Source organism: Pseudophryne corroboree, chromosome 10 (genome assembly GCF_028390025.1).
Source record: "Pseudophryne corroboree isolate aPseCor3 chromosome 10, aPseCor3.hap2, whole genome shotgun sequence".
NCBI classification, from domain to species: domain Eukaryota; kingdom Metazoa; phylum Chordata; class Amphibia; order Anura; family Myobatrachidae; genus Pseudophryne; species Pseudophryne corroboree.
The window spans coordinates 221,301,914-221,321,114 of NC_086453.1; the positions used below are offsets into that span (position 1 = coordinate 221,301,914).

The 19,201-nt window shown below is 47.0% G+C and overlaps 1 pseudogene; it reads left to right on the forward strand.

Annotated features, from left to right (window-relative positions):
• The first annotated feature begins 18,259 nt into the window (after positions 1–18,259).
• Positions 18,260–18,377, forward strand: LOC134967112 (5S ribosomal RNA; annotated as a pseudogene).
• The last annotated feature ends 824 nt before the right edge of the window (positions 18,378–19,201 follow it).

Sequence of the window (19,201 nt, forward strand, 5' to 3'; positions counted from 1 at the left end):
ACATTTGGGCACAAAGTATCATCTTACAAAACTCAGGATCCAGCTATAGAACTAATCTAGATATCCTGGAAAACTAAGTTTCAACTGTCTTCAGATTACAAGAACAAGTACACAAACACATACGTTTATATCTTTAACTTCACCCCATGTGCTCAATGGCTAACCGGCGCGGTACAGCACACCCACCCAATGGTGCCTCTCAGCCGCACTGCATCGGCTGAGAGAGGTGGTCTCAGCCTCAATGTGTTGTGTATACAATCACCATGGTAACAAGTGAGATCTAGTAAAAGAAGTGTAACAGCACAATAACATCTTGCATGGATATAGCTTTATCACAATTAGCAACATTATAGCACAGTCAATCTTGTTATAAATAGGGCTTGTCTATACTTTACAGAACTCTTTATCTCCTATATAATAGCCCAGATCTGTGACTCTGTGCCTGTGTGTATAACGCTGGGCGTGGCTAGGAGCTCTCATTGAGCTGATTGGGTGAGAAACGCCCTCCCACACAGGTTACATCCAATGGGAGGCTCTGCCCTTTGGAGGCTGTGTGTTCCCAGAGCAGGATTAACAATGGGGCTGATGGACCTGCAGCTCCAGGTCCACACCCCAAAATAAGACCACTGCATCTGAAGCAACATACCCTCCAACAATTTACACATAAAAATCGGTACATCGATAATTTGAAAAGGGGGTGTTGTCACGGGTAAAGGGTCGTGGCCACGCCCATTTTCCTATACTTTCAATGGAAGTTTGGAGAACCAAATATCGGTACAGATCATAAAAAAAAGGTACTGTACCTGCCAAAAAGGTACAGGTGGAGGGTATGCCACTGCATCTGCAGCAAGTCTCTGTGCTGTAGATAGGGGGAAAAAATCCTTTTACTGCAGTGTCCTATATCCTGCTGCCAGTCCACCTGCCCCCTCCGGCATCAATAATCCCTGCTCCCTAGCCACGGCGCAAGTGGAACAAAAGCTGCTGTGGCTACCGACATAAATGTGTATGAAAGCAGAGCAGCGGAAAGGCTTTCATAGCCCTCCCTGCGCCGCATACTCTGAGCCACGGAGCTTCCTCTGCGTGTGATGTCACAGAAGTGCCTTCCCGACACAGCCACGCCCAGAGGCCCTGACTTCGCAACACAGCACCTGAGTTGCCGACATTACCCTCCGCGATATCACCCACTCTATCTGTTACATTAGCCGAGTTGGCTAATGTAATAGATAAAGTGGGTGATATCGCGGAGGGTAATGTCTGGACGCTGAATCAATGTAAAAAGTGACAGTGCTGTGCAGTGCAGTGGGTGTGCAGTGTCACTGACACTGCACAGCACTCTCACCTTTTACATTGATTCAGCCAGTTAGTCAGTTCTGCCAGCCAGTCACTATTATTAGCACCGGTGTCCCAATGTGTCGCCTTACAGGGAAGTAGACGCTCTAAATAAACTACAGCTCCCAGCAGCCCTTAGCGCCGAAGCATTCCGGCGCTAAGGCCTGCTGGGAACTGTAGTTTATCTTCACTGTAATGTGGCGCGTTGGGACACTGGCGCTAACAATAGTGACTGGCTGCTTGGCTGCTGTGCGACTCTCCGGGAGAGCCACTGCCAAAGGGAGGACAGCAGCTTGGCTACTTCCAGGAGGAGAAGCATTACCCGCCCCTCCCCCACTTGCAGTACCTCCGGCCCCCATCCACGGCACCCCCACACCACCTGTGGTGGCTCCGGACCCCCTGCCCCACCCACAGAACCCCTGCCCCTCCCCTATCCGCGGCACCACCGCACCCGCCACTACCCTACTCGCAGAACCCCCACCCCTCCCCTTGGACCCCCATCCACATCTCCGCAGCATCCCGCCACTCCCCCAACCACAGCATCTACTAGGTGACTAGGTGATTCATCAGGCCCTGCGTGCGCTGTTCACGCCGTTGCAAGGGGCTATGACCCCTTAACCATCACACGCCCTTTGGCCATGCAATATTTAACCACTCATACAATTATGGTTGGAGGTTATAGTATAATAAAAATATTGCACGCCACAAGGGCGTGCAAGGGTTAAAGGGGCGTAGCCCCTTACGACGGTGTGAAGAGCGCCCGTAGGGCGCAATGAATCACCTAGTAAAACATATTTGTGTCATGGTTGCTATCACTACATGATAGCTACTTCGGATACAATATAACTGTCCACCTATAGACCTAATTAATAGGTCTAAGTCACTCCTTGAATTCCTTGAATAAAGTCATGGGACTAGATAGAGAATCCCCACTGCTCAAAACACAGAAAAATACAGTAAATACCTCCAAATTCCCATAGGTCAACATATATAATATCGCATCACCTTCAATAAATAAGATCACTAAAAATCATTGGCCTATTGTGAAGTCTGATGAAAAATTATTTCTCTCAGCACCAGCCTTATGCCCTGTTACGAACAGAAACCTGCAAGATCACTTGGTCAAAACAGCTATAACTAAAAAAAAACAGCAGGATCTAGATCTATATTAGCACAGAGTAGTAAGCTGGGATGTATCAGATGCTCGTGTGTCACCTGTCAGGAGATTCATTTCCACACCAACACAGGCAAAATAATTCAAATTTATTAGATCGTAATTCACGCTTTGTTGTATATCAGATTCTGTGCCCCTGTGGGCTTTCCTATGTAGGAAAAATGGAACGCAAGTTCAAAGAAAGAATGACAGTGCACCGCTCGGCAATAAGCAGTGCATTACATACAGGAGTAAGTGATCAACCTGTTGCCCATCATTTTGTAATGATGAATCATCCTTTTACCAGCCTGAGATATCGAATGATAGATCAGGTTCCATTAACCTTATGGGAAGGCAATTCTGAAGCGCGTTGTTGCAATGCGAAGCGACGTGAATTGTACACTTTGATGTAATACAACCTAAGGGGTTAAATGAGAGTATTGCTTTTGGTAGTTTTCGTTAAAAGCCCTTTAAACATTAATGGCCCTATTAATATGAACTATATAGAGGAAATGGGTCTAGACTGCACACCCTAGTGGTTGTAATGAGAGGTGCTATCTGCTGAGATTTTATGGTAATACGGGAAGAAATGGGTGCAAATGCACTATACAATCATTACTGTAAATTACAATATACCTATAATAAGAGGTTGTTAGCATATAATTGGCCAATGATATGGGCTTGCTCACCGCGTTGAGGTCACCTCTATCGAGCAAGTCCCTAACCCTTTGGGGTTCACATTGCCCTGCGCCCCAATGTGAACCCCAAAGTGTTAGGGACTTGCTCGAAAGAGGTGACCTTGACGCGGTGGGCAATCCCATATCATTGGCCAATTATATGTTAACAACCTCATATTATATATTGTAATTTACAGTAATGATTGTATAGTGCATCTGCACCCATTTCTTCCCCTATTAGTATGAATATATTGGTGTATAGTTATATTGTATCCAGAGGTTTTTTTTATACATCATGTAGTGATAGCAACCATGAGACAAATATATTAAGAGTGTCTGTAAAGTATCGACAAATTGATATTTATAACAAGATTGCCTGTGCTACAATCTTGCTGTGACCATGTTGTATCTATACAAGATGTTATTGTGCTGCTATGCTTCTTTTACTAGATCTCACTTGTCACCATGATGATTTTATACACGATGCAGCGCAGCTGAGACCACGCAATTACGTCATTTGATATCCTGTGTTTGGTGTATTCTTTAAGCCAGGAGTGCTGCACCTTTGGATGGATATGAATTGGACGTGAGGGCACCAGCTGCAGCTACTTAGCAAAGGGAGTGCCGTACCTCTGTAACATATATATATATATATATATATATATATCCATGCATATCGGCACTCAAAAAATACACAGTAATACCTTGGTGATCCAGTCCAATCACGAGGCTACTGTGACACAATAGTTCCAGGAAAAGGGCCGGCACTCATAGGATTTTTCAAACAAACAATGAAGTGCCCTTACGGTATGTTTTCTCCTGGATAATGCATGGTTGTAACAATGGGGGTCATTCCGAGTTGTTCGCTCGTTGCCGATTTTCGCTATGCTGCGATTTGTTGCAAAATGTGCATGCACAAGGCACGCAGGGCGCATGCGCTTAGTTATTTAACTAAAAACTTAGTAGATTTGCTGTGGATTCTGCGGCACTTTTCAGTCGCACTGCTGATTGGTGAATGATTGACAGGAAAGGGGCGTTTCTGGGTGGTAACTGAGCGTTTTCCGGGAGTGTGCTAAAAAACGCAGGCGTGTCAAGGAAAAACGCGGGAGTGTCTGGCCGAACGCAGAGAGTGTTTGTGACGTCAAACCAGGAACTAAACGGACTGAGCTGATCGCAATCTGTGAGTAGGTCTGGAGCTACTCAGAAACTGCAAAGAATTATTTAGCAGCAGTTCTGCTAATCTTTCGTTCGCTATTCTGCTAAGCTAAGATACACTCCCAGAGGGCGGCGGCCTAGCGTGTGCAATGCTGCTAAAAGCAGCTAGCGAGCGAACAACTCGGAATGACCCCCAATGTGTCTAAGTACTGAGACACAGGCTGGTACAGGGAATCCCTGGCTGACACAATAGGGCGTCCGGGTGGATGTATTGGATCTTTATGAATTTTCGGGAATGAATATTAAACAGGAGTGATAGGAAATTCATATTTCTCAATGGTACTCCGTACCACCCTGCTTTCAGCACTGGCTGGCACCCTCTAAAAGGGTGACAGCATGTGCTGGTCCCAACGCAGACAGGAGTGCTATAGGGATCCCCACTGGCCACGTAACCCCCCCCCCCCCCTTCCCTGCTAACACAGCTGTAATCAATGAGATGAACACAGCTCCCGCCACTGCACTAACACTGTGTGCTGATACGAGGTGGTTGTCCCTTGGCCCACACACATTAAGGGCCCCCACACTCTGCTGTGTGAAGCAGAGCAGAGTAGTCCCCCTCCAGCGGCGGCCACTGAGGCGCTCACCAGTGCACAGTAGTCAATCTTGTAGAATCATGCAGTTAAATCCCGGGAGAGGTTGATGCTGAGCTACCCGGGTGTGCTGCCACTGCAACGCGCTGACAGGTAGTGTGTGTGTGTGTGTGTGTGTGTGTGAGCCAGCCTGGTGTGCTGCTGCAATGTGGTGTTTGTGTGTGCAGAGACGTCCCTAACCAATATGATGCCCTAGGCAAGATTTTGGCTGGTGCCCCCTGGCACCACCGCCCAGCTCCGCTTCTGACCCTGCACCCCTTTCCCAGCACCATCACCCCTCACCCACAGCAGTCCTCATTTTGATGTTGCTACCACCTATATTTTAAATAGGAACAGTGCGCACATTCGGCGCACAGCTCAAAAAGGGGCGTGTTCTTGCTGGGAAGGGGCATGGCCACACAACAGTAACCCCAATTCAAATTACACCACACAGTAAAGCAACTTTATTCACATTTTATCATGCGATAGTGTCCCTAATTCATGTTACATCACACCGTAGTACCACTTTACCTTATATACAGTATGACTCCTCACAGTAGTGCCCCTTATTCACATTACATCACACTGAATTGCTTCTTATTCACATTACACCACACCCTATTGCTCTTTATTCACATTAGACGACACAGTAGTGCCCTTTCTATACGTTACACCACACAGTAGAGCACCTTATACACATAATGCCACACATTAGTAATGCATTTATACACATAATACCACACAGTAATGTCCCTTACACATATGACACACATTATTAATGTCCTTATAAACATAATGCGTCTTACACATTATGACAACCTTTATTAATGCCCTTATACAAATAATGTCCCTTACACATATGCTCCACATTATTAATGCCCTTATACACATGACACACATAATGGCCCTCATTCCGAGTTGTTCGCTCGGTATTTTTCATCGCATCGCAGTGAAAATCCGCTTAGTACGCATGCGCAATGTTCGCACTGCGACTGCGCCAAGTAACTTTACTATGATGAAAGTATTTTTACTCACGGCTTTTTCTTCGCTCCGGCGAACGTAATGTGATTGACAGGAAATGGGTGTTACTGGGCGGAAACACGGCGTTTCAGGGGCGTGTGGCTGAAAACGCTACCGTTTCCGGAAAAAACGCAGGAGTGGCCGGAGAAACGGTGGGAGTGCCTGGGCGAACGCTGGGTGTGTTTGTGACGTCAACCAGGAACAACAAGCACTGAACTGATCGCACAGGCAGAGTAAGTCTGGAGCTACTCTGAAACTGCTAAGTAGTTAGTAATCGCATTATTGCGAATTCATCGGTCGCAATTTTAAGAAGCTAAGATTCACTCCCAGTAGGCGGCGGCTTAGCGTGTGTAACTCTGCTAAAATCGCCTTGCGACCGATCAACTCGGAATGAGGGCCAATGTTCCTTTCACATATGCCGTACATTATTAGTTCACATAATTTATATATATATATATATATATATATATATATAAATTAACACCCATAGTGTCACTTATACATGCCTCAATATCAGTGGCGGAACTTGTGAGTGGTGGGCCCAGGTGGAAAAATATGCTTTGGGCCCCCCTCAGCCACCCACTCCAAGTTAATATGCCACATGGCAATGAGAGGCAGTGGGTGACAGTGAGAGAGAGAATGTGATGGTGAGAGGCAGTGGGAGACATGGAGAGGGTCACACAGAGAGGAAGTGGGTGGCGTGCAGTGGGTCATGGGGAGAGACAGAAGGTGACAGGGAGAGGCAGTGGGTGACAGGGAAAGGCAGAGGGTGACGGGGAGTGTGTAAAAGGTGATGGGGAGAGGCTGTGGTCAGAGGGTGATGGAGAGAGGGTGAAAGGGAGAGGCAGAGGGTGAAAGGGAGAGGCAAATGATGAGTAACAGGGAGAGGCTGAGGGTGACGAGGAGAAACAGAGAGTGATGCTGAGTGGGGAAAAGGTGACGGAGAGAGGCTGTGTTCAGAGGGTGATGGAGAGATGGTAACAGGGAGAGGCATACAGTGATGGAGAGTGATGGAGATGAGAGTGATGGAGATAGGCTGTGGGTGACAGGGAAAGGAAGAGGTGACCGAGAGAGTGATGGGGAGAGGCTGTACTGTGGGAGATGGAGAGGCAGATGGTGACGGAGTGGATGAAAAGGTGAGGTAGAGGGCGACGGGGAAAGAGAGGGTGGCTGTGAGATGCAGAGAATGATAGGGAAAGGCAGATAGTGACGGTGAGAGGGTGACAGGGGTAGGCAGAGTGACAGGGAGAAGCACTGGGTGATCAGAAGTGATGGAAGGAGGCTGTGGGTGACAGGGAAAGGCACAGGGTGATGGTGTGAGGGACAGGGTGACAAATTGTGAATAATTGTGATTCACAGTACAAACTGATTACCCACTAACAGACAATATTGCCTGTGACAAAAACAAGGAGGAATATAGTTAATGCCAACAAAGGCTAACATTGTGGTATAAGGTTCTTGGCAGATACACAGTGACATAGGACAAACATATCTAAAATCAGCAATATATTTTACAGTAAGCATTACGCAAAGAACAGAAACATGTATACATATTCACTACTTTCATGTGTTATTGCTCAAGACACTATGGGGGAGATACAAATGTTTGAAAAGTCATTTGGGAGTCTGTTTTTTCCTATCCAATAGACAGGGAAACACAGACACCTAACCGACTTTTCACGCATTTGAATCTCCCCCTATGAGGGATATTCAATTTCCCCCGAAGAGACATCGGGAGTAAAACCCCCTGATGTTTCTTCGGGTGTTGCATTCGGGCTATTTGATTAGCTCGGCCAGTAATAGTTGCAGTTACACCCGTAAACACACAAGTTCAGTGAAACCTGTGTTTTCAGGTGAAATAGCCCCGTTTTCGAAGGAGAATGGGGCTGTTATCTGGGATTTTGCTTCGCCTGCTGGCGGCAGGTGAAGCAAAATCCCTGATAAGCCGCGGCATGCGCAGGTTTATCGTAGTTAATTAGATAGCCCCCGGCGGCGATACATCTCACCCGACAGCAAGTCGGGGTAATTGAATACCCCGCTATGTATTACTGAGTACATTAAATAGATGGGAACAGGTAGATAATATTAAAATGGAACTGTAGATAATATCACAATATTTAACAACTCCACTTTCAACACTATAAAACCTGCTGTTCAAGCGTGTCATACTGTAAACAGAAACTTTGCTCATGTTCTTGGAAACAAGGTACACTTATAGCATTTAGACAAATGTAAAACGCTTCATACCTGTCATCCTCACCATCAACAGGTATACTGGGTGGCCCTGGGCATTTGGTGCAACAGATAGGATGGGACATACATGGGTTGCCCAACAGCACCCAGAGGCAGTACCACTGCTGTCCCATCACCCATGGGCTTATGCTGCTGCCCAATTCCTGCAAAGTGCTCTGGTGGGCGGGCTGGCGGGGCACAGAATCAGCACTGAGGAAGCTGTCAGTGCCGTGCATTGAGCTACGTACACCATGGAGCCCCCTGTGGTGCCCATGCCGCTGTCTGCAGAGCGATTGTAGGTGCCGGTGTGGCGATTGGTGTCCCTGCTGCGTGTTATCAGGCTACCTCAGTCGTTGTGCGCTGGGGATCTGATGTCACCATCGCTTAACCATCCCCGGCACCGCGGCCACATGTATTAGGGTGGACCGAGGAACGGACGGGGAGCCTGATCACACGCAGCGGGGACACCAATCACCACACCGTTCATACATAATATGGCAGAAGACGGGGTCGGAGGAAAGGGGAGGAGCAGAGAGGAGAGGGGAGAGTGGCCTCTCCTCCTCTGGCCGGGTCCTAACTGCAGCAGCAAAAGTTAATACAGGGGGAGACACGGACTGGCGGCGGTGGGTGGCTGGCTAGCTGCGGCATATAGTGAGTCAGTGTGACTCATTGTAATGCCGACAGCTGTGGGCCCCTTCACAGCATCGGGCCTCGGTGCAATGCACTGCTTGCACCGGTGCTAGATCCGCCACTGCTCAATATGCCATGCAGCATGAGATGCCTGGCGTGAGTCAGCTGGCAGCTCTGCTAATGTCGGGCACCTTTTTTTGATGAAAATGCATCTTATTTGCATTACTATGTGGCTAGGATGCACAAGCAGCTTCTGCTCATTAAAATGATACGCAGCATGCCTATATTCTGTGTGCGACTGTGGCTGTATCTGCATATGAAATGCTATGTTACAGTGATTTCCAGGAATACACTGTAACGTAGCATTTCATATGCAGATACAGCCGCAGACACACACACAGACTATAGGCATGCTGCATATCATTTTAATCAGCAGGAGCTGCGTGTGCCCCTAAGCATATCAATTTGTCGCAGTCGCCCGAAGGCAAGATAAGTGTTGGTGCCCCCTCCACGATACAATACATATAGAAATACACACACACACACATATTTTGTGTTATGTAGATATAAATGTCCCACTGCTCCACTTAAAAAAACAACTTCCCTAGTGCCCTCCAAAGAAGTTGGCAAAGTAACGGCAAAGTACAGTATGGCATTCACAACAGCAGAACAGTGACAGCATCGTCATCCCTCCCCTTGCAGAACACAATGACAGTGCGCCCCACCCCCCCAACACAGTGACAGCAGCGGCACTCTTCACCCCTTGCAGAACACAGTGACAGTGTCGGCTCGGTATGCGTCAATTTGCCAGCTGTCGGGATCCCAGCGGACAGGATAAGGACGCCGGAACCACGACACTCAGTGAAATGCTGACGGTCGAAATCCTGACCGATCACTTGGGTGATGGTCCATGACACCATCCGAGGGGGTATAGATTAGTGTGGCAACCTGTCGCCACTGGACCTGAAGCGTGGTGAGCGCAGCAAGTCTGCGTGGGGACATGCTGCGCTCACTGCCGGTATTCTAGCTGTCGGGATTCCGGCGACGGTCTGCTGACCACCGAGATATCATACTGATCCTGTCAGCTCCTTTCCCCATCAGTGGAGCACCGCGCACTGACTTTTCTCCCCACTCTCCACACCAATGGAGCACTGCACGCCGACTTCTCTCCCCACTCTCCACACCAATGGAGCACTGCAGCAGCCGACTTGGATAGGGCTTTAGTTGATGTAAGGAGATATGCAGGAGATTACTAACCCCCCACTGTGCAGAGCTGCTGCTGTCACTAAACATACCCAGTTCATAAGTGCACAGTCAGAGCTGCACTGTCCTCCTTCTGCATGCCCGCATGCTCCTCAGTTAGGGCAGGTCACGGACGGAGCAGGCAGACCATCGAGTCCAGGTAACGCAGCTGGCTGCTGATGCTGATTGGCGCTCTGCACCGGGACTGCTTTACTGCAGCAAGGACACGCAATGGGGGCAATGGCAAACAGAAGATAATTAAAAGGGGGTTTCCAAAACTTCAATCATGGAGCAAATGAAACAAAAAAAATCTAAAAAAAAAATATATATATATATATATATATATATATATAGAGAGAGAGAGAGAGCGAGCAAATGGGCACCACACATGCAAATATTAGATATAGATCTGCGATGACATCTGTAGATCCCGCAGCCGGGAGTCAATTCATAAAGCACAATGCAGCAGTACTCAAGAAATAAAACTCAGACGAACACAGGAATATTGCAACATTTTATGTATTACTCTCTTCAGGCACAGTGTACACATAATACCGCTTTTACACCAAAGAATGCGGGTCGCAGCCGGGAACCCTGACACGGGAGCTACCCGACTGCGACCCGCGTCAGCCCCCTTTTACACCGGACTCACCAGCCCGGCATATTGCTGGGTTAGTGACGTTGCCGGTGACACGGCGGGGGTGGCGCTTGGAGATCACATGATCTCCAAGCACCGACCGCACATGGGCCCTCATTCCGAGTTGTTCGCTCGGTAAATTTCTTTGCATCGCAGCGATTTTCCGCTTAGTGCGCATGCGCAATGTTCGCACTGCGACTGCGCCAAGTAAATTTGCTATACAGTTAGGTTTTTTACTCACGGCTTTTTCTTCGTTCAGGCGATCGTAATGTGATTGACAGGAAGTGGGTGTTTCTGGGCGGAAACAGGCCGTTTTATGGGCGTGTGGGAAAAAATGCTACCGTTTCTGGGAAAAACGTGGGAGTGGCTGGAGAAACGGAGGAGTGTCTGGACGAACGCTGGGTGTGTTTGTGACGTCAAACCAGGAACGACAAGCACTGAACTGATCGCAGATGCAGAGTAAGTTTGAAGCTACTCAGAAACTGCTAAGAGGTGTGTAATCGCAATTTTGAGAACCTTTCGTTCGCAATTTTAATATGCTAAGATTCACTCCCAGTAGGCGGCGGCTTAGCGTGTGCAAAGCTGCTAAAAACAGCTTGCGAGCGAACAACTCGGAATGACCCCCATAGAGTGTAAATGGGAAGCGACATGGCTACCGTTTACACTGCTCAGTTTGCCGGGTTGAACACGTGTTCAACCCCGCAAACTTCCCGAGTTGGAATACAGGGTCAATCGACCTGGACTATTCCAACTCGACCCTTTTACACCAGCCAGCAACACAGGTTATGCGCGCTCATGTGCAATAACCCGTGTTACTAGCTGGTGGTGTAAAAGGGGTATAAATATATTTATTTCTATGTAGATCTATCTGTATTTGTGTATATACATATATAATACTGTTATATGTTCATAGGCGTGCACACGGGGGGTGCCTGGTGCGCACAGGCACCCCCTAATGTCCGGCACCCCCCGCACTGCACGCCTGCGATGATCGCGAGTCTGTCACTGACAAACTGTGCCGCTGGGCCCACCGCCCGCCGCCGGGGACAATATATTTATAGAGGCACATGCTGGGGTCGTGAATGGCAGCCCAGCGGCCGTACAGGGGGTGACTGATGTCAAGCGCTGCCTCCTGCCCGCGGTCTTCAGTCTCCTCCCGCGGCTACTTGCACGCAGGGGGGTGAGTGCAGCTCCTTCCTTCTCATGGGTGTGGACTGGCTGAATTGGATGCAGCGTCTCCAGTCTGCAGGTATGAGACGCATGTCAGGGGGTGACGGCGGTAGTGGCGGGTCCAGTGGGGGGGGGGGATCAGTACGCGGGCATCTTTGATTAAAGATGCTGGCCGTGCGGGCTCTCGCTGACTCGGCAGGGGCTGGCAGCGTCTATATGCAAGTATGGTGGCTGTGCTTTATTGTTTTGTGAAAGAGATGTGTGTGTACAGTATGTATACTATGGTGGCAACTGTGTCTGCTGTGTATCTGTATGCTACTGTGTGTGTCTACTGTATGTATGCTTGTTGTGTACTACTGCTATGTGTGTTTATGTATGTAACTATGTCATCTATGTGTATGTCTACTATTATACTATTATGTGAGTCCACTGTGTGTATGTATGTATGTATGTATGCTGTGTGTGCTTATGTGTACTATGTGATTGGTGACGTGCTGTGATGTGGTTTAATTATTGACATCTTCTTGGAGTGCCGGCCATTGTTTTTGCTGTATAAATATATATATATATATATATATATATATATATATACATATAGGAAACCCCCCCCCCCCATAAAAAATCCTGCGTTTGCCTCTGCGCCGTGTCCTCACTGTCCTGTAACTGCTGCCGCCAGCCACACCAACTTCACAGGCCCAGCCCAGGTAGCGTTCCTCTCAGGAGGACATGGCTGAGCGAGCCTGAGACAGTTCAGCACTCAGCAGAGAGTGTAAAGGTGCATACACACTGGACATTTTTGCCCAGCGTGTATGCATGGGGATGATTGCTGACATCTCTGGGCTGAAAATCGCCCAGCAATATCAGTGGGGTGAATGGCTTTCCATAACAGGACGCTATGGAAAGCTGTCCACCTCACTGTTCATCTGCTAGTAATACCAGCAGATGAACGGCGGCTGCCGGCGATGAAGCGTAGGCGCGCATCACCGCTCATCGCCGGGGCATACACACTGGGCAGTTTTGAGCTGAAAAGTGAGCTGCTTTCAGCTCAAAATCGCCCAGTGTGTATGGGCCTTAAGACACACGCTATCTGTCAGTGTGTCACTGAGACAGCTGTGTTTAATATGTTAAATTTGGATTTTTTTTATTACTTTGGATTATTTATATCCCTGAAAATATTTATTATTAATAATGTGTTATACTTTTATAATAACGGTGAGCACTACGGGGGTATTATGTGTATCTGGCACTGCTGGGGGCATACTGTTTGCCATAATGTGAATTCTGACTCATACTGTGTGACATAACGTGAGTTTTTGGATCATACTGTGTGGCATAACGTTAATTTCAGTTCATACTGTATGTCAAAAAGTTAATTTCGGCTCATACTGTGTTGCGTAATGTGAATTTCGCTCATACTGTGTGGCATAATGTGAAATTCATCTCATACCGTGTGGCGTAATGTGAATTTCGGCTCATACTGTGTGGCGTAATGTGAATTTAGCTCATACTGTGGCATAATGTGAAATTCATCTCATACCGTGGGGTGTAATGTGAATTTCGGCTAATACTGTGTGGCAAAATGTGAATTTTGACCCATAATGTGAATAAAGGTCACTACTGTCAGTAGCTGGTGAGCATGGGAACATTTGTGACAAATGCTGGTGTCCTGCAGAGGAGGGGTCTGTTGGCATAGAAAGAGGCAAATGAGGCTCTGATGGCACATGTGCATAGGCGTGCGCAGCACATTTTATTAGGGGGTGCACGACTGGAGTGGCGTGACTAGCATCGCCTACTGGGCTAGAGTGTGTGAGTATGTATGTATGTATGTATACATATATACATATATATATATATATATACATACATACATACATACATACATACATACATACAGTGGTCGAAGTGGAAATTGTAAAGTGGGGTATGGAAAAGTGAAGGAATGACCACTCAAAAGGGGACGTGTCCTTCAGTATAGTTTGCCACATTACATACCCATTATACACATTATGCATCACAATAGTAGGACCTCTTATACTATCTAGTACTGGTACCCCTTTCACTTTATAGCACACGGTATGAGCTGAAGTTCACATTATACCACACAGTATGAGCCGAAATTCACATTATAGCACACGGTATGAGCCGAAATTCACATTATAGCACACAGTATGAGCTGAAATTCACATTATACCACACAGTATGAGCCGAAATTCACATTATACCACACAGTATGAGCCGAAATTCACATTATAGCACACGGTATGAGCCGAAATTCACATTATACCACACGGTATGAGCCGAAATTCACATTATAGCACACGGTATGAGCCGAAATTCACATTATAGCACACGGTATGAGCCGAAATTCACATTATAGCACACGGTATGAGCCGAAATTCACATTATACCACATGGAATGAGCCAAAATTCATATTATACCACACAATATGAGCCAAAATTCACATTGTAGCACACTGAATGAGCCGAAATTCACATTATAGCACTTGGAATGAGCCAAAATTCACATTATACCACACAATATGAGCCAAAATTCACATTATAGCACTCGGAATACGACGAAATTCACATTATAGCACACGGAATGAGACGAAAATTCACACTATACCACACAATATGAGCCGAAATTCACATTATAGCACACAGTATGAGCCAAAATTCACATTGTAGCACACTGAATGAGCCGAAATTCACATTATAGCACACGGAATGAGCCAAAATTCACATTATACCACACAGAATGAGACGAAATTCACATTACAGCACACGGTATGAGCTGAAATTCACATTATACCACACAGTATGAGGCCTCGGAGATGGTGCAGAGAAGGATTGAGGACGGCAGAGGAGGCTGAGGGCAGCGGTGGTGCAGTGGAGGAGGAGGCAGAGGGCGGTGGCAGTGCAACGGAGGAGGACGGAGGAGGCTGTGGTCGGCGGCCTTTGGTGGTGCGGCACTGCACTGGCTCCTATGACCCGGCGCTACTATTTCATATCTGCCGCGGACCCGGCAGCCAATCAGCCAATATATATATATATATATATATATATAGTTACACACACACACTTTATATATATATATATATATATATATAGATATCGTAGTGGTGTCCGGCACTCAAAGCAATAAAGTGGTAAAGTGCTGCGGTGCCCTCCTTGAGGGAATGGTGTCCCACTATGCAATTCCAAGGATAAAGCAGGCGGCACTCAGCAGTCTGAATTCCATTTAAACTTTTATTGAACAACCGACATGTTTCGGAGCTTCCTCCGTCCTCAGGGCAGTCATTACTGCCCTGAGGACGGAGGAAGCTCCGAAACATGTCGGTTGTTCAATAAAAGTTTAAATGGAATTCAGACTGCTGAGTGCCGCCTGCTTTATCCTTGGAATTATATATATATATATATATATATATATATCCTCCAAATCAGTAGGCACTCCAAATCAGTATTCCCAGATAACTGTTGTGGTGCACAGCTAACAATTGGATACAGAAACAGCGAACAGCGGCACACCTAACGGACTTGTAAATGAGACAAGACACCTACAGTAGGTCTGATAGCGAAGTTTCGGATTTTACTTCGTCCTCAGGCTACAGGTGCATCTTTACATGTAGCCTGAGGACGGAGTCAAATCCAAAACTTCGCTATCAGACCTAAGTGTCTTGTCTCATATACAAGTCCGTTAGGAGTGCCGCTGTTCGCTGCTTATATATATATATATATATATATATATATCTTTGTAGAGAGTGCACTCACCAGACTGTTGTTAGAGCCAGCAATTCTTTATTCAGATATCAAGTACAACATCACACAGGTGTGTGATGTTGTACTTGATATCTGAATAAAGAATTGCTGGCTCTAACAACAGTCTGGTGAGTGCACTCTCTACAAAGATATATGTTCATGGATAAGGCATATGCCTAGCTCTGATGGAACTTTGAGTGACACCCCAGCAAATTTCTGTTTCACTGTGAGTGCAGACAACCGTGGTTTGCTACATACACATATATGTATATATATATATATATATATATATATATAATGTATGTGTGTGTGTATATATGTATATGTGTATATATATATATATATATATATATATACGTGCCCAGACACATTTGAATACAGGTGAAATGCCTTACTTTTATTAAAAATACACTGCTTCATATGCTGCTCTGCCCCTGCACTTTGTGGTGGCGGCTAGCATGGTCCTGGCTCAGTGGTGGCGCAGTGCCCCGGAGTCTGACCAACTCCGCAAAGGAACATGGGAGGAGGAGCTGCTGCAGCCGGGCAAATATGGCGGAGCGGCCGCCATATTTGTTAGGGGCATCATACACTGACTGCCCCATCAGCTGTGCCGGCGCCGCATTGTACCCTCACCGGCGCTACCGCAAGCGGCTCTGCTCAGATGTGCGAGTGCAGAGCCGCACGCGGCGCCAACCATCGGGTACTAAAGCAGACATCAATGTTCAGATTGCAGGCGTGCAGTGCGGTGGTGCCGGGCATAAGGGGGTGCCTGTGCGCACCAGGCACCCCCCGTGCGCACGCCTATGCACATGTGTAAATTATAAACTTACTTATGTTATATTAAAATGGAAATGTTCGTCCCGGAATACACACCTCTTACCGGAGGCCGGGATCCCGGCTGTCATGACAGCGGGATACCGACCACCAGTATGCCTACAGCGGGGCGAGCGCTAGAAAGCCCCTTCCAGGCTCGCCATGCTCGCCATGTCGCGGACACCCACAGAGGGAGAAAAGCCTGTGGCGCTGGTTTTCCGACAGGCGGTCTTGTGATCGCCTCCCATTTGGCTCAGTAAAACTCCCATACTTTTTAGAGTGGCCCACTCAAAATTAGGGTGTAGTGCTGGGGGGTGCAAGGAGTGGGTGGGGAGGGGAACGCATATGCACCTAGGCCCATCACTCTCTAGTTCCGCCACTGGGTCAGGGATAGATTGTGGAAGTGTAAGCAGTGAATAGGGTACAGCGGCAGCTAGCACTCAGGGTTATGCCGTAGCGGACCGTCAGTACTGCCTGGTGGTCGCACCATTATATTTCTTTTTTTTTTCTCTGGAGTGTATTATATCTACTTTATTATTAGGGAGAAATTAGATAAGCCATGTGATTTTACTGAGAGAATGTAAAATAGTTCTAGACATGTCTATGGGTGGTGCTAGACATGCCCAAAAGGCGGTGCTAGATGTGCCCCTCCGTGGGTGCACCCCCTAATAAAATTAGCTGCGCACGCCTATGCATGTATATGCCTAAACTTTTTCGCGTACACACTCGCACCACTGATATTCACTCAGTTCTCACTATTTACAACCTTATTCCATCCCTAATAATACTCCTCGAATCCAAACCACCTTCTCCATTTGACAGCCCTATAGGGTAACATGATCATCAACCTCTCAATGGGCTAAAAGTCCGCCCTATTACACACTATCTCACAAGGAACAGGGACAAAGGATCCTTTACCCTTGCCAGCTGGCTTTAACCCTCACAGTATGGTGCACCAAACTAAATCATTGGCCTAAGAGCAAATTCCTTAAGGACCACGGCAGGTGTATCACGGCTTCTGGGGGACTTAAGTCTACATGGGTCTGTGTGTATATACCATCGGATTGTATGTAAGCAATAAGTATTTTCTTCTGCTCATCACACAGAACAATTGTGCAGATATATGAAATTGTGAATTCATGTATTCTGCATGACTAATTAGTCTCAGCCCTAAGGGATCATTTTGTCCTTACCCAGACACTACTGTCAGAGTGAGTGTGTAAAAGGAGCTGCTCATTGTGTTTTCTATAAGCAATATTGTTTAAGCTTGAAAGTAGTGCACAATTGAAGATTGGATGATTTACAGTCTCTGTTTCAAGCGTTTAACTGTCCCTCTCCCGGACATGAGATTACCACATGCAAACTATGTATATTCTTGTGTTATGCAGTTTACCATATAAAAGAAACATTAGTTGCAAATAAGGCTTTTCTTTGTAAACAGTCTGACATTTATCCTGATAAACCTTGTCTATCTATTTGATGTTCTATCAACCACAGAGTGGTAACAATTGTTGCAAACAAAGCAAATGAAGCCACAGGCTGACCTGGGTAGATGTTCTTTTATATTTATCTATTTTTGCTGCAGCACTGACTTATGATTTATAAGTAAGAGATCTGCCTTCTCTATATTCCCTCTTTTCCATTCAGGACTCTCATTGGTGATTTGAGGGACTCACCCTCCCACAGCGTCCAACTGGTGGGACATTTGTCCACAATCTAACACCAAAATCAGATCCACTTTACCTTTACTCTAAATATTTTTTTCTGAACTCTCATCAATGATTCAGGAGACGGATGCACACAAATACTCATAACCTACTATCATACCTCACTGCTCGTGCCCAATCCTGTCTGATCTTGGAAGACAAACAGTAGAGGGCCGGGTTAGTACCTGGTGGAGGACTACCAGGGAATACCCGGTGTAGTAGGTCCAGAATCAGGGCCGGTTCTAGCCCTTTTTGCGCCCCGGGCTGGAAATAGGGGTGTGGCTTCATACAGGGGGCGTGGTCAGTTACGCCCCCTGTACAGTAGAGTAGCGCCGCTGAAATGCTCTGCGGTGCGCGAGGATGTCATCGCGCACCGCACAGCAAAGGTCCCCTCCACGAAGGGAAACTAGACGCATAGCATCTAGTTCCCTTCACAGCAGGACCAGCGGGGGACACAGTGGGCAGCGGGGGGCCCAGCAGTAGCGGATCTTGCCATGGTACGGCGCCCTCCGGATGGCGCCGACGCCCTCCGGAAGGCGGCGCCCCGGGCAAAAGGCCTGCTTGCCCGTGGCAATATCCGCTACTATCCAGAATCAGGAACAACTCCAGACTAACATTGACAGCAGATTCACATTTATTCTTGTACTTCATCTTTGCTATTTCAGGCATCCCACCAATAACCAACTTAAGCCTGTTAACCTCCCAAAGCTGCCTCATCACAAAATAACTGAGGTCCTAATAACGATAGTAGCATAGACAGTGTTTAATCTAAACCTGGTCCCCACAACAGATTTTTGGACAGAGCTTTTTACCGCCGGAAATCTCCCAATTAATAGGGATCAAACTTACCTGACAGTATTTACTCTTACTGCCCAAAAATCTCCCAATTAATAGGGATCAAACTCACCTGACAGTATATACTCCTACTGCCAACTGCTTTTTAAACTGTTTTGTTATGTGTTATGGGGGTCATTCCAAATTGTGCGCACGCTAGCTATTTTTTGCAGCGCTGCGATCAGGTCAAACCTCTGCAAAACTATGCATGCGTA